The sequence below is a fragment of the Diabrotica undecimpunctata genome, chromosome 9, assembly GCF_040954645.1.
Source record: "Diabrotica undecimpunctata isolate CICGRU chromosome 9, icDiaUnde3, whole genome shotgun sequence".
In the NCBI taxonomy this organism is placed as follows: Eukaryota; Metazoa; Arthropoda; class Insecta; order Coleoptera; family Chrysomelidae; genus Diabrotica; species Diabrotica undecimpunctata.
In genome coordinates, this window is record NC_092811.1 from 34,538,681 (window position 1) to 34,555,997 (window position 17,317).

Sequence of the window (17,317 nt, forward strand, 5' to 3'; positions counted from 1 at the left end):
AAGACGAAAGCCAACGTTATTTAAAATTGTTAAAGTGAAATAAATTAATATAACAGTATCAACCATCAATGTTGTTGTTTTAAAATTATGTATATAAGATGAAGTGTGGAGAGAAAATTATGTGGTTATAGTTAGGCAACCAACTATACATTTGTGCAGTAGTATTGTGATATAAAGCTTTTAATATAAGGCCCTTTGTGTTTCTTCAACATTTGGTACCTGGAAAATAGAAACTAGACACATGTGGGAAGTTGAGTTCTTGGAATCTCCCCTTTTCATCGATACCTCACACGTTGTTATACGTTGAGCCGTTTGGACGTTGCAAGCTTAGTGTCCTTATGGCATTGTCTTTTTGCGTTTGTTTTTTGTGTTAAAGTATTCATTACCCCCTCCCCTTTTCATCGATACCTTACACATTGTTATATGTTGAGCCGTTTGGACGTTGCAAGCATTCAAATGGTATTTTCACCAACACATTTAAAGTTAAAAATATATTTGAAATATCCATATCGACTACCTTGAAATTTATTGTAGAACAATAATATATAAAGTATCTCGGAATTTTTTGCGTACATTACCTGCTGATGATACACACGCAGATTTTGATACCTATGCCGTATTTGTTTTTTTTTTATACAGATTGTTGTTAGTCGATTTTAAACGTCTATGTGGATTAGCGACGTGCATGCTTAGCTTCGGTGGTGCTAGTCCCGAGTTCGATTCCTACACGTGGTAAAATTTTTTGTTTAATAATAATATTTAATAATTTGGATTAAAATCGTCTTATAGATAGTGGATAATATTTAAAATACAAAAATAATATGTAATTCATATTAAAAATGGCTAAATACCAAACTTAAAAAAGGTGTCTAGCGTGAAAAACAAGTTAGGACTTGTCGGTGACGTCATATCGTCTCCGGTGTAATTAATAAACGTAGGAAAAACTGATGCAAAATTCCATGTTTATTAATTTGTCCAACTATTGCGCAATATGGTGTAATATTGCGTAGTTGGCCGGTACGCTCTTATTGTGGCATTGTCTTTAGGAGACAATGCCATTATGGTTTTATTAGAGGTGGAAATAAAACACATTCTTTCTAAGAAGAAAAAAAACTCAGCTTCAGAGTCTTAGAAAGAAACAGAGCCCTTCGAGCAAAGTGCTCTAGGGAGCTACCCTACACGGGTAAAACACACACTAGTCACTACTAGATTTTGACTGAGAGCGAGATCCGAAAGTGTCCCATATTTAAAGATAATTAACTTTTATATGAAACTTTTTCATTTCTCGACCAATTAGATTTAATTATTTGTTCCAGAAGGAAGGGCGATGAACATCGAAGTGCGTGATTGGTGGCACTTGATGACATCCCCCCTGCTTTGGAGACTCTGAGGCTCATAAAAAAAGATGATTTTATTAAAAAACTTAAGAAAACAATTTTTTTTACAATTCACATGTAGAAAAGAAAAGAAAAATGCATAAAATGTATCAAATATAACATGAAATATACAAAATGGATATGTCTGTATTGTCAAATTACTTACAAGTCCTCTAACACTCACTGCACTCGCGTACACTCGCGTAGCGCGCACTTACACTGCACAAAAACACTCACAGGCGGTGGTCGGTGTTGTGGACAGCATCTGCAGGTCCATCCTCGACGACGTGCTCGTTCTACGGCGGCTTCGTCCTCTCTAGCTGTACATTTCCCCTCTGCATGTCACCGGTGGGTTTGCCTGAGCCTCCGTGGTGCTCTGGACCACATAATGGTAGGGCAGGCAGTGACTGGCCACTGCGGAGACATCCACTGCATCAGGTACTTAGCATCAAGTAGGCTGGCTCGTCGGAGATGTGGCACATCGACGGTTTCAGGGCTGCAGAAGGTGGATATCGGCATGTTAGTTTGGTGTACTAACATCCGATGCTTTTCCCCGCTGTTTTCTTGAGTGATTTTGATGCAGGCATCGTGTTGGAACTATTTGCGATTTTCGATCGCGGAGCATGAGAACTCTGACATCTCGGAGTCGTGGTAGAGTTCGTTGAAGGTTGGGCGCCATGTCGTCTCCGGTGGAATTAATAAACGTATGAAAACCTGATTGCAACTTGGTGCAAGTTTCCATGTTTATTAATTTGTCCAACTATTGCGCAATATGGTGTAATATTGCGTAGTTGACCGGTACGCTCTTATTGTGGCATTATCTTGAAGAGACAATGCCATTATGGTTTTATTAGGTGGTGGAAATAAAACACATTCTTTCTAAGAAGAAAAAAACTCAGCTTCAGAGTCTTAGAAAGAAACAGAGCCCTTCGAGCAAAGTGCTCTAGGGAGCTACCCTACACGGGTAAAACACACACTGTACACTGTACTGACTTGACTCTACTTGACTGACCCGAGATCCGAAAATGTCCCATATTTAAAGATAAATTAACTTTTATATGAAACCTTTTCATTTCTCGACCAATTAGATTTAATTATTTGTTCCAGAAGGAAGGGCGATGCACATCGAGATGCGTGATTGGTGGCATCTGATGACAGTCATCGCGGGACGTGACCAGTGCGCGGACGGCGCTTGTGACGTCAGGGGTCAAAGGTCAAAGTGGGGTATAGTGAGGCCCTATCTACTACCGAAAGGGGAGATAAAGTCCTCGTAGACACACCGTCTCAGGACTTGCAACTTCAACGTGGAGTCATATGTCGCCATGTTACCTAATCCAACGGTAACTTTAACATCATAAGTATTTATAAGATATAATATTGAACAAATGTAACTAATTATTTGTTAACGGGTTTTTACCCATATATTTAGTGGCTACATTCATGTACTCCTAGACACCGATGATGGAATGATGTATTCCGAAAACGTTCTGTATAACACAGCCCGTTTGGGTTTTTAAATATATACCTTTTACAAAGGATTTTAGTAAATTTTTTAACTATTAGAAAATTTAAAAATTTTACTAAAGGCGACAGACTCAGTAAAACACAGGTTTGAAATAAAAATAAATCTATTAATTTAGTATACCTACAATAAATAAAAATAAAAAGGAATTCTACGTTGTATACTTATACAATGAATAAAACTAAAACGAATTCTACGTCCCCGTCTGGATCCCGCGATGAACGAAGTCCTCGGCGAACGTCTATAAAAGAAAAGAAATTAATTAGTATTAATAAGAAACGAAATGGGGGAAATCGATCGCGAGCAGATTTATACTCGCTTTCGCTTCAATTCAGCGAAAGCTCCGAATACGCTCGCAAACAAAATATTTAGCTGTGCAGACTTATGGCAATGTTCAATACACAACACCGACGGGTTCCGCTTGGCTAAGGACAGAGTATGATCCTCAATACGGAAATCTCTCTGTCCCGGTTGGTTCTGTGCAGATCCACGGTAATGCTCAATACGCAATACCGATGGGTTCCGCTTGGTTAGGGACAGAGTATGATCCTCAATACGGAACTCTCTCTGTCCAGAATGGCTCGCAGGTTCACTACACCGGCGAGTCAGGGAGCCTAGAGCGCTAGCTACAAGACTATCTAATTCCGCTATTCACACCCCTTAAATAGCCGTTCTGATTCCCACTTCGCCGTCACGTTGTAGAAGTGGATGCGCAAATATTGACACTCCCACGGTTCGAACTGTTAAACGATCAGAGCATCGTTACAAAATTTACCGTATTCGTAACTTAAACTATAAAACTAAAGAAAACATTGCGTCACCAAACGTTTTTATCAAAAAGTGTATTAAAACTGGTAAAATAAAAAAGATGATAGAATTTTTACATAAAAAAGTCATTTACAATCTACACAAATGCTAAGTTGTTCGGTGCATACACTTTTATGGCAATGTTCACATTTATTTCGGACTTTTCTGTTCTTTTTTCGGGGACAGAAGTCACATCGGCCTAATAAATCATTTATCTTTTGAGCAGTTTCTTGTTCTTCTTAGCAATTCAGAAATTTACGAATATTATTCCTCATTTCTCTTGTGAGGCGTGTATTGGTCATTCTTTGTTTCAAATAATTAAATATGATAAATCTTTCAGAAAAGCGGACCGTTTCTGTATTTTTGTTTTGCAGTTACATTTGTATATCACATAGGAATTGAATCCAGCAGTATCAATTATAGCATACAAAATTCGAAGTGGCCACCTGCGAGTTTTCCTCGAGACTGTCGTTAGATGACAAAGTTGATCAAAAGTATCAACACCGCTTTTTGTTTCATTGTAGAACAACATTATTTCACTCTTCTTTGTATTTTCGTCAATATCTTCTGTCGTGTGCATATTGATAACAATATAACAGTCTTGTTTTTCTTAGGCACGTAAGAAACTAACGTGCTGTTTTCGTCAAAAACAAACAAAGTTGAATCAATATGTTTTCCGTTTGTTTCTACGAATTGCTTTGAAATATCAAGTTTATTTTTTCTGATTGTTCCTACCAGCGTTAAATTCTATTCCTGTAATTTTTCTGCAGCTTCGTACGAGGTAAACCAATTGTCCATTGTGCAATTTCTATTTGTCCCATGAATATCTGTTGTAAGTTCAAGCACGTATTGTGTTGTGTTGGAATCGAACATTGACTTTTTCTTTCCTCCTTTCCAATATAAGGTTTAGCGGAACACATATAATATGTTTTCGAATCACAGATCGTAACGAGTTTGAGACCATATTTGTCGGGCTTATTTGGAATATACATCTTGAAGGGACAACGGCCCCTAAATCCTAAAAGCGTCTGATCAATTGTTACATACTCCGATGGAGTGTACATTTGTCTACATGATTTCTGGAACATATACCATGGAACATATCCCAAATATCCCTGATAGCTGCAAATTTATTAATCTTTAGTCTGTTTTCTCTCGTTTCCTTATTATCAAACCATAACCAGTTGATCAGAAGTTCAAAACGGTTCTTGTTCATGGTTGCCCTAAAGAGAACAGATCCAAAAATTGGTGACCATAAATCACTGTTCACCATTCACCATTTAAAACACCGTTCAAATATAACAGTCCAAACAACGCTCGTATTTCGACACTATCCGTTGCTCCAAGATACCATTGCTCGCTCTTATATCTAATTTTCTTTCTTTCGATTTCCTCATTAGTGTACTTTACAATTATATCCACCAGTTCTTTGCTAAAAAATAAACTCCAATTTTTTTTTGGATCTACCATATCTTTTGCTGGTCCTTTCGGGTCGTGGCAAGTGAAGAACCAAGTTTTTTTTCGAAACCCTGGTATTTTTGCTATGGAAACTATTTAGACACCACCTACGCCCATTTTTAGCATATATAACACTTTTTGTTTTGGACTTATTTGTACTTTCTACTGCAATTTTCGGAGAGACATCAGGATTTTCTGGAATTAAGGCATCAAATTTATCATCCTGTATCCTCTATATCTATGTTGTCTTCAGTTTCACTCTCATCGCTTTCTACAAACTCATCTGAGTCACTAAAACTTTCGTTCGCCAATTGTTTTAAGTCTAATTGCGTCAAAGGCCGTCTTCTCTTATAGCCATTGCTGCAACCGGGTGTAGCTACATCTAATTTAGGCCTCTTGGACTCCATCCTTATAGTAAACACTCTGCAACAATTGTAAGAAATAAATAATTTCAACAAAACCTTTATATTTAGCGTCGTAAAATTCCAAACGTAAATAACAACGTGGCGTCGTATGCGACCGCTATCGTAAATCTCAAAACTGATAGAAACTGGTGCACTTACCTACTCGACGATCAACTGGTAACTAAAAATGCGAAAGGTAGATAGATATTAGATGCTTAGCTGCGTCTGGACAATGGAGAGTAGGATTCGTGGGTCGCGGGCGACGACACCTTGTGGTTCTAGGGTTAACTACTATCACCATCAATTTTCGCTCGCGCGTTAATGTTTGAGATTGTTAATCGCCATTTTAATTCACGAGTTCGTTACAAAACTTTTCCGTCGACCGTACTTTTCAGAAATAAAAATATCTTAGTTTAAATTTTTATTTACTTAACGATAAATAATGACATACAATGACAGACAGTACTTACAGCGGCTACTTCATTTTAAATAATTTTTTAGTGGGAATATAAATAGGTATATTTGGTTGCCACAGGTAACTGTCACAGTGCCAATCACAGAGCGTTAAATGTGGTTAAATTAATTTATACAAGCAATGTATGTTGTATTGCCTATAATGAAATCGTTCAATAATAGAAAATCATTCATTAATAGGGGTCATTAATCAATGATTTTGAGGGTGTTAAAATTAATCATAAATGGACGGTCGACGGAAAAAATATTAAACATCAATGTTTGTATTTTGAGAACGATTTCTGAAGTGGAAATTGAAACGTCAATAAACGTACTTTAACCTTTAATTGTGGCTTATTCCCATTTAAATAGTAATTAGAATATTTTAAGTAGGTTGCATCATCCAGATCTCACACTCAAACCTGTCTATAATAATTAGGGTGTTATTTTGAGGGCAACTGAAGTGGACGTAAAGTATGAATACAAGAAATAGACTAAACAATATATTAGACAGTGAGTGGTTGACTACAATAAAAGGGTCTATCAAGCACTATCAATACGGTAGAAAAGAAGAAATCTAACTATAAAATTAAACTACTAAAACTATCAAAATCAAAATTAAAAGCAGAGAGTATAAATGGGGTATAATCCAAGTAGTTCAGTTAAGCCCACAGTCAATGGGAGAACTATAAAATTAATATGTCAAAGCATTACTCAAGTCTTGGTCAGTTGGTGTTTTTAATTTTATCTGACCCAGGAATGAGTCAGATAAAATTAAATTATTAGAATTTTGTCACCAAGTAACAAAAATAAAATAAAATTTGTTTAATTTACTAATGTTGAGAACGATTTTCGAAGTGAAATAATCGTTCAAACGTCAATAAACTTACTTTAACCTGTAATTGTGGCTGATTGCCATTTAAATAGTAATTACTTTAAAATGCCACAAGAAAATAGCTTCAGAACAAATTAAAAAACTAAAAAATACAGAAATATTTTTAAATAACCAACTTGAAACAAACAGTTTTCCAAAGCGCATTTCGCCCAATTTCAAATCGCAATATAACTCGTAGATGGCGCCATACTATCACTATAGTTTATTTTTATGAACGAGAGAGTAATTAGCATAATTTAAACTGGTAGCTCCGACCACTCCATGGGCGTGCTCAAGATTAATTGAAAAATTACTTTGAATAATTGTAAAAAATAAATGAATTATTTCAGTGTTATAAAGTGTTATGTGTATGTAAACAAAAGTGACCTCTTTTATCACACACTATATTAGAACTGACTGGCCTACATTAAAAAGGGTTTTAAAAAGTTCACATTTTTTTTTAATTTTTAAAAATTACAAAAGAGAAAAAGAGTTTTTAAAACCGTCTAAGGTATGTTAAATAGATGAATAAAAATATTAATATAAAACTTACAGCTACTTGTTACAAATCTAAATCAGATTCAGAAGATGAACTTTCAGAACCAAGATTTATAATAACTGGCTCGATCATTTTATCAGTAATATTGTCCAGCTTCCACATTTTTTCCTCTTCTTTAATAGTGTGATTTACCGCCTTTTCCCAGTTTTCAGGTTTTACATTATTTACGGCCTCCAAAAACAACTGTTTATCATCATGAATTTTAAAAGTGGTATTTTTTCTTGAAACTTCAGTCTTTATCTGTGCCCATACCAGTTCAATCGGGTTTAATTCACAATGATATGGTGGGGATCTAAGTACTGTCATTCCACGATTTTTGGCAATTTCATCAATTTTTTAAATTTTTCTTTATGAAAGGCACACAACGAATAAAGTTCCTTTCTTATAGATCCGGGATGGTACGTAATATTTTTTGAACTCAGTCAATTCTGCAAGTCTTTTTTTAACCACTTGGTTGTGGGCAGTCCTGCTATAAGTCTGGAGTGATAACTTGCATTATCCATTACTATTACACAGTTCTTAGGAAGAAGATCTATCATTTGTTCGAACCATTCTTGAAAGACATCAGCGTTCATGTCTTCATGGTAGTCACCGGTACGAGTTGATTCAAAAGTTAATAAACCACCTTCAACAAAACCGTCTGAACTGCCAATCTGTACTATTATCAGCCTGCGTCCCTTTCCTGATGGTGGGTTTAAACCAGTAGATAAGTTATTTACAAAAGCGTGCCTTTGACTTGTAACAGTTTTATCCTGCCAAAATTTATTTGGTGTATGACCCTCGTTGATCCATGTTTCATCAAGATAAAATATTTTTCTTTTTTGGTTTCTCATTTCCTTTATGGTTCTTAGAAAATGTCTTCTCCATATGACAATATCGCTTCTTTCTAATAAAATAGACTTTCTGGGATTCTTTTTCCAGCGGAAGCCTATTTCTTTTAAAAGTTTCCATAACGTACTTCGACTCATTTCTGGGTAATCCTTATCATCTCGAACTGAGACAAGAACTTTATCCAATGTTGGAAATTCTTGTCTAAAGAAGAATTCATGCACTTTCCGTCAAAGTCCTTCTTTAAAATGATATTCTATTTGAAATTTTGGTTTCCCTGGAGCATTACGTGGCATTTGAAAACTACCACATTTCTCTTCTTTAATAACTCTGTAAATCGTAGATTTCCCAACACCAAGTGTACTGCTAACTAACTCAACGGTCTCATCAACACTTTCACATAAACGTTTGTCTGTAAATGATTTAAAACAATTAAATATTAATGTTTTTTCATTAACTGTTAGAGGACCAATTTTTCGGCGTTTACACGGCACTTCCAAATTTTCCATAACACTAGTATACACAATAAACTGCACCTTGCAACTGAAGTACCTACTTTTAGTGAACTGTTAAGAATTTTGAATACGCCACTTCGACCTTCCTACAAAATGGAAAAACCCACTATCACATTTTCTGTGGAATAAGTTTAGAAGGTAATTATCTAGTCAATTACTGTCGTAGATTCCTGGAATTAAAGAATTAAATGTTTGATTGTTGAAACCCTTACTTCGTGGAATGCACTCATTTCAGATAAAATAAAACGTTTTATTTTATCTAAAGAATTAAACTTTATTTTGCAAATAGGTAGGTACTTATTAAACTTTTATTGGTTATATATAACCAATAAAATAAACATCTTATATTTCTTGCAAATTCATTAGTACCTGTTAACCTCCATCACTCCGACACTGGCAACCTTATTTAGGGATTAGTAAGCCTCACAACTATTGTATTCTATTCTGCTATAACCTTTATACCTGGTGGTCATACTCAATTTAAAATTGTTTTCCTATATACTTCTGTAAACTTGTTGACAAATATCTGTTTTTCATTGAGTCACCCGTATCAACAGTTTAGGGATTTGCATACATAATTTATTGTTTTATTACTCTCTCATACATAAAAATACACTATAACAAAGGAAGCTATGATTAAAAAAAATTAATAGAAAGTTATTGAATACGTATTTTATATCATCCTGTAATAAAAAGCACCTTTATTTTGACAAATTTAATGAAATTTCTTTTTAGTATTATTATTATTTTTAATTAGTAAATATTCATGATTACTGTTTTACGTTATACCAATAATATTCGTAAGTATTTCTAGCAACTCTATTTCTTCGTTCATTGCGCCAGTTAAACTAGCTATATAAAATGGTTCCTCCATATTTTAAGATGAGTATTATTGATTACAGTATTCTTTAAATAATAATTTAATTAAATTCAACGCTTTACGCTATGTTACATAAACTGCATATTATATTTCCTATCTATTCTAATCATCGATGTATACATAACGTTATTATAAAATCCGTCTTAAGGGAATGCGCTAGCAGTGATGTATACATTTACACAGACAAGTCTAAAAGTGAAACAAGTGTGGGTTTTGCATTTGTTATGCCGGCCATCCAATACGTGGAGAAAGTATAATATTTCAAATATAATATACAATTTTTGTAGCAGAAGCTTTATCCATAAATAGAACGCTTGATTGGTGTAAAAAAAATCAAATTAGTAGGGCTGTAATTCTATCTGACTCCAAATCGGTTTTTGCAAGAATTTATTGGATCTCCATTTATATAAGTACTTTAAAAACGATATATTACTAAAAACTAAAACTAAACTATTATCACTAATGTGGAAACAAAAAAAAATATCAAACTTTTTTGGTTAAGGGGCATGAAAGTATTACTGGCAATGAAGAAGTAGATATGGCAGTCAAAAATGCTTGTGAGACTCGAATAGAAGCAACGATTTAAAGTAATAATGATTTCTTGTCACTTAAAAAGGAAGGTGCCAGGAATAAATGAGAAACTTTATATAAAAGTATTACTAATGCTCATAACAGTCACTATTATTCAACTCATCCAACTCTCGCACTTTATTCAAATAGTTTAGTTGATATTTCGTTATGTCATCTTTCAATTGAATCCTAGAAAAGTTGGTTCTTAACAACCTCATCTTATTGCGCAACATAAATAATGGACTATCATTACCTGCAAATTTAACCTTTAATGACCTAGGCTTATTACTGTTGTTAACCTTGTCAACACGAAAACCGTGGAAACTGATAACGAATATTTGCTGAGAAGGTTGTTCCAAGTCCTCAAGACGATCCTTAACCCTTAAATGCCCAATCGGGGTCACTATGGGACCCCAGACATACATTTTTGGCTATAATATCTTTATTTGAAACATTTGGCAACCGCGCAATCAGGTATTTGTGTGGACGTGTCTCCTACGTTTTCTGTTAGTATACCACGAACATTCGTGAGGTGCAGTGGTCTGTAAGAGAGATTTAGATAAGGTCTCGCTGTGACCCCGATTGGGCATTTAGAGGCACCAGAATATTTTTATTATTTTTAACATTTTTCGTCAGTTTACATTGAAAAATGGACCGTAAGAGAATGAAAATGACAATAAGCGACCAAGAACATGAAAAAATTATCCGAAATATAGAAGAAGGGATATCAGACTCCGATTTCGACTATGAGATTACCGACGAATCAGATAGCGAAGAGCAAGATGTTTTTGAGGAAAATGTTTCGGAAACTGAGGACAATTTAGAAGTCAACAGTGACGAGGAATCAGATGCAGAACCTACCGAAGTGGACGATAATATTAGTGAGGTTAGTGGTCCAACATATACATCCAAATCTGGAATGCAGTGGAATAGCCTACCTTTCGTGAGATCCAAGAGGCAACAAAAAATATTATAAATGTACATCCAGGCTTAACAAACTATAGTAAAAATTCCAACACGTTTTTAGACTATTTCAATTTATTTTTGACCGAAGAGATGAAGAATGTCATATGCCTTCATACTAATGAAGAAGCTGTTAGGCGTTATCAAGAGTGGAACGAAAAACATCCAAATAACAAAAAAGAGTGGACGGTACTTACCAACAATGAACTGGATAGCTTTTTAGGAGCACTTATCAAAGCTGGTGCTTTAAGGTGTGGGAAAGAATCGACACGAGAGATATGGTCTACAGACACCTCAATACGCCGGTCATTTTTTACAGCCGCATTCGCTAGGAACCGATTTGAAGAATTATCGAGTTTCTTGAGGTTTGATGACAAAGTGACCAGGGTGGAGCGGAAGGAACAGGATAAGTTAGCGGCGATACGAGTAATTTGGGACATGTTCGTCTCTAACTGTGACAAAGCCTTTGAACCATACGAACATATAACCGTTGACGAACAGTTAGTGAGTTTTAGAGGAAAGTGTCCTTTTAGACAATATATAAAATCAAAACCTTGCCGCTATGGGATAAAAATTTGGGCTGCCGCGGATGTTAAAACATCTTATTTATCAAAACTTCAGGTGTACCTTGGAAAACTACTAGGTGGTAGAATAGAGAAAAATCAGGGATTTCGTGTTGTGAAAGATCTGGTGGAACCATATCATGGCAGTTGGAGAGGAATTACAACTGACAACTTTTTTACCAGTGTTCCTCTTGCTCAATATCTTTTATCTAAAAACCTTACTTTACTTGGGACCGTCCGCAAAAATAAACCTGATACACCACCACAACTAAGTTTGACAAAAAGACCTGCGGAGTCGTCAATATTTGCTTTTACTAAAGAATTAGCTATGGTTTCGTACATACCTAAAATACACAGGATGGTACATCTTCTTTCAAGTCAACACGATAGTGATATAATTTGTCAAGACTCTCAAAACAAACCCTTGATGATTTTAGACTATAATAATACCAAGGGTGGTGTTGATAATGCCGACAAACTGATTAGGGAATATTCCTGTAAAAGAAGAACTGCTCGTTGGCCATTCAGGCTCTTTATGAATATTATAGACATATGTGCACTAAATGCCTATATTTTATACATTGAAAAAAATCCTGATTGGAAGAAAAATAATTTTTCACGAAGACGTATTTTCCTGTTACAATTAGGGGCTGAGCTTGCTCGAAACAACATGGAAAAAAGAGCGAAATATATAAAACATAAAGCCTATGTAAAATCTGCTCTAAAAGATTGTGGCATACCAATGGTAAACCCAACTACCGAAGTTGCAACTCAATCCGTCCATTCAGCTAAGAAACGTGCTCGTTGTTACCAGTGTCCGCGAAACTGTGACAGAAAAGTGAATACCGTTTGCTCTTTTTGCAAAAAATTTATATGCCAGGTGCACAGAAAAGAAGAAAAAACTATTGTATGTAAAAATTGCAACTAAAAGTTATATGCTTATATTATTATTTAATTTTAATTTTGTTCGAATTGAAAATAATTTGTTTCTAGAAAAGCCGTTAATTTTGTATGAAAAATAAATAAAAATTATTCAAATATGCTTAAAATTATTTTTAACCATGTTTTCCTTTTAGTCAGTGCTAAATGACGTTACTAAATTGAAAATTTTAGTGGGGTCCCTAGGAGACCCCACATGGGCATTTATGGTTATTTTCATATCACGGGCATTTAAGGGTTAATCGATGCGAATCTATCTGATAACTTAGAAATTAAATTAGCTACTTTATTGAACTTATCTTCCGATGTACAGCAACTATTACAGACGATTTTTAGTGACTTCGATTTTGTCCTAGTTATTCTTATAACTTCTTCTTGTGCAATATCTAGACATTCAATATGAATCGGTAAATTGCACGATATATAACTTATTGTTAACAATATTATGACACATAACAATGACATTAATTACTATTTAAATGGGAATAAGCCACAATTAAAGGTTAAAATACGTTTATTGACCTTGTAGTGAACTATCAAAATTTTTATTAAATATTTTAAAACCAATTGCAAATAAAAATGACACATTTATAAAAAATACACAACATTTTTTAAATAAATTATCAAATATTGAATTTAATTCAAATAATACTTTAGTAAGTTTTGACATAAATAGTTTATTTACGAATATGCCATTAGATAAGACTTTTAATATAGTCAAGACAAAATTAGAAAGTGATGATACATTGGCAACTAGAACAAGACTAAATATATCAGCTATAATGGAGTTAATAACATTATGTACTGATAATACATACTTTCAACTAAATAATGAATTCTATAAACAAAGTTTTGGACTCCCAATCTGCTCTAGTTTATCTCCATTATTATCCGATATATTTATGGAAGATTTTGAAACAAATATTATTTCTAAACAAAATTTAAAACCCTCAGTATAGTAGAGATATGTAGATGATGTATTCTCAATATGGCCCCATGGATCAGAGTTGTTGGACACATTCCTAAATGATATAAACGATAAAGAAGAGACAATAACATTTACCACGGAAAAGGAATATAATAACACATTACCTTTTCTGGATGTTTTAATCTCTAAGAACGATACTGGATACGAAACTCAGGTGTATAGAAAACCAACACACACCAACAGATATTTAAATTTCAAATCAAATCACAATATTAATATTAAAAAGGGAATTATTAAATCCTTATACGACAGAGCCAAAATTACTTGTTCTAACAAAAATTCGTTCTTGGAGGAAAAACATTTGTTAACATCTGTTTTATTAAAAAATGATTATCCTTTATCGTTTATAAATAAGGAATTTTCAACAATCGATCGAATAGAACAAAACAACTTAGAACGAGATCCTACAGCATATGCAAGGAATAATACGAGGAAAATAACAATACCATACATAAAAGGATTATCGGAAAAGCTTAAAAGGATAGGAAATAAATTCAACATTTCAACAACATTCAAAACAACAAACACGTTGAGATCTATTTTGTCCAAAACCAAACCTAACAATGAACAAGAAAGGACAAAGAATTGCATTTATAAAGTACCTTGTGAATGCGATGAGTTTTATTTAGGTGAAACATCAAGACCATTAAATGTTAGAATAAGTGAACATCAATCCTATATTAAAAATAGAGAATTTGATAGATCTCAAATCTGTAAACACGCATGGAATAATGAACATAGGGTTCAATGGAATGATTCAAATATAGTCCTAAAAGAAATGGATGGTAAAAAGAGATAAATCAAAGAAGCGGCTCTAATTATGCTAAATGAGACCAATTGTGTCGCGAATTCTTCGGCAGAATGTAGTAGGATCTGGTTACCCATATTGAAAGAGGAAGTTATTAAAAGGAAAATACCAGTATTGGTAAGTCAGTAACATATAGAGAATACATCATTTATGTTTTTTAAATAACAAACATATAAAATCGTAATTTGGTGTTTATTGAAGGTAAACTAAATGCACGATCAAATGCTTACCATGTCGGGATAGTATTATGAGGTTTTTTTCTTGGTTTTTCCCTCATAATTTACTATGGAATCACTAACAGGAGAATTTTACTGTCATCATGGCATGTATTTGTCTTTTTAAAGACGAATTATATGTTATGATCTTTTGTGAGGGATATTCTCAAGTTAAAGTTGATTTCATGTAATCGAATGAACTATCTTATAAGTAAAGTCGTCCTAGGAACGCAACTCAACAATATTGGCAATATCATTTTAAAGTCGTCTTCTTTAAAATGTATAAGGTATGTCTGAATTGTCAATATAGATGAGTCAGATAAAATTAAATTATTAGAAGAATTTTTCACTAAGCAACAAAAAACAAAATTTGTTTAATTTACTAATGTTTGTATTTTGAGAACGATTTCCGAAGTGGAAATTGAAACGTCAATAAACCTATTTTAACCTTTAATTGTGGCTTATTCCCATTTAAATAGTAATTAATTTTAAATGCCACAAGAAAATAGCTTCAGAACAATAACAATGACACATACCCAGATTACTCTTACTATGAACAAAAATTACAAGAATATGAGTACGAAGATGAAAATTTTCAAAGATTTCAAAAAGAAAAAGAAGAAACGTAGTAGAATTGCATTCCTATGCTGACAAAAGAGAGCTTCCGTACATTAAAATTCAAAATCCTCTTAAACTTCTTATTGATACAGGAGCCACTAAATCTTTCCTTAATCCTGATATATAGCCAATAAATTCTATAAAAATAATATTAAATATGAACCACTTGTTACATCATTTTTCAGAATCATTCAGAAGATTATTGTGTAAAAATTTCAATTTTTCTCGAATTTAACTCGGATATTAACTTAAAATTTTATCTTTTCAAATTTCACAAGACATTTGATAGTCTTAATCTTAAGACTTCTGAAAGCAAATCTCGATTTTACCCAAACTACTTTTCCTCTTAATTACTACGTACAAATAAAGCCTAATTACATACAGTCCACCAAGAGCCCTAAACAATTACACAAGTCAAATTGCCAGTAAAAGAAACATCAGGTAAAATCGTCATACTAAGACAAGAAGTCGAAGGTGCCCTCCTAAGAGAAACTCTCACCGTCGCATGTAATTAACTTGCCTGGACCAAGCTAATCAATAACTTCTTCTTCTTCTGATGGCGCTACAACCCTTTGTGAGTCTTGGCCTGCTTAAAAATGTTCTTCCATTCTGCCCTGTCGGATACTTTCCTTCGCCACTGCCTGATGTTCATGGTTTTAAGATCCCTCTCTACGTCGTCTATCCATCTTTTACGGGGCCTTCCTCTTGTTCTGTTTCCTTGGGGCTTCCATTTCTGGACTACTTTTACAGCTCGATTATCTGGCATTCTTTCTAGGTGACCAAGCCAGTTTAGTCTTTGTGACTTTACAAATCTGACAATATCTGCGCTCTGCATTAGTTCATCCAGTTCGTGGTTCATTTTAATTCTCCACGAACTACCGCTGCATTGGGTTGGTCCAAATATCTTCCTTAGTATTTTGCGCTCAAATATTCTCAGTTGATTTTCATCAGTGGTTGAGAGGGTCCACGTTTCACATCCATATGTGACCACTGGTCTAATTACTGTTTTGTAGATTCTCAGCTTAGACTCACGATTCAGTAACTTACTTTTCATTAAGTCTTTGTATGCATAAAAGCACTTATTACCGCTAAGAATCCGTGCTTGTATTTCTCGACTGATGTTGTTGTTGTCATTTATTATTGAGCCTAGGTAGGGAAAAGTGGAGGCATATTTGTAGGTATGGTTGTCTACCTTCAGATTCTTATGTTCATTCGATTTAGTGCACTCCATATATTTTGTTTTGCTTTCATTTATATATAGACCAAACGTAGCAGCTTCTCGTTTCAGTTCTATAACTTTTTCGCTTAATACCCTTTTGTTGCGGGTTATTATGGCAACATCATCTGCATATGCGCATATTTGCATAGATCTTGTATTAATACAGCCGTTTATATCCAGTTTTCTAACAACAGCTTCTAAAGTTAGATTAAAAAGTGTTGTTGATAAGGCATCCCCTTGTCTAACTCCATTTTCAATATCAAAGGCCTGCGTCATATCTCCATCTATTCTTACCATAGCTTTGGAACCCTCCAGAGTCATTCGTATAAGTTTAACCAACTTATTGGGTATCCCTAACATAGATAGTTGCTTTAAAATTTTTTGTCGATCTACTCCATCAAACGCCTGTTTGAAATCGATATACAAGTTGTAAATAGGTATGTTATATTCAACACATTTTTCATGTATACCTCTTAACATATGTATTTGGTCTATAGTTGACCTCTTTGGTCTGAAGCCACATTGGTATTCACCAATAATCTCCTCCGAAAACGATTCCAGGCGGCTATATATAATTCCTGATAGCTAATCAATAACACCGATGAATATATCCAAGTAGCAATAACTGATCCCATCAAAAGTCAAACAATAAATCTAAAAGATGTCGATCCTTTCCTAAAAACCGATTATTTTAATAAAGAAGAAGAAGAATATCACCTAAGACGACAGTGCAGGAAGTTTGCATCATGAATATTTCA

The 17,317-nt window shown here is 34.1% G+C and overlaps 1 protein-coding gene across 2 annotated transcripts in view; it reads left to right on the forward strand.

Annotated features, from left to right (window-relative positions):
• Positions 1 to 17,317, forward strand: part of LOC140449818 (dynein axonemal heavy chain 1-like) — a 1,063,244-nt gene that overhangs the window by 156,262 nt on the left and 889,665 nt on the right. The window lies entirely within an intron of this gene.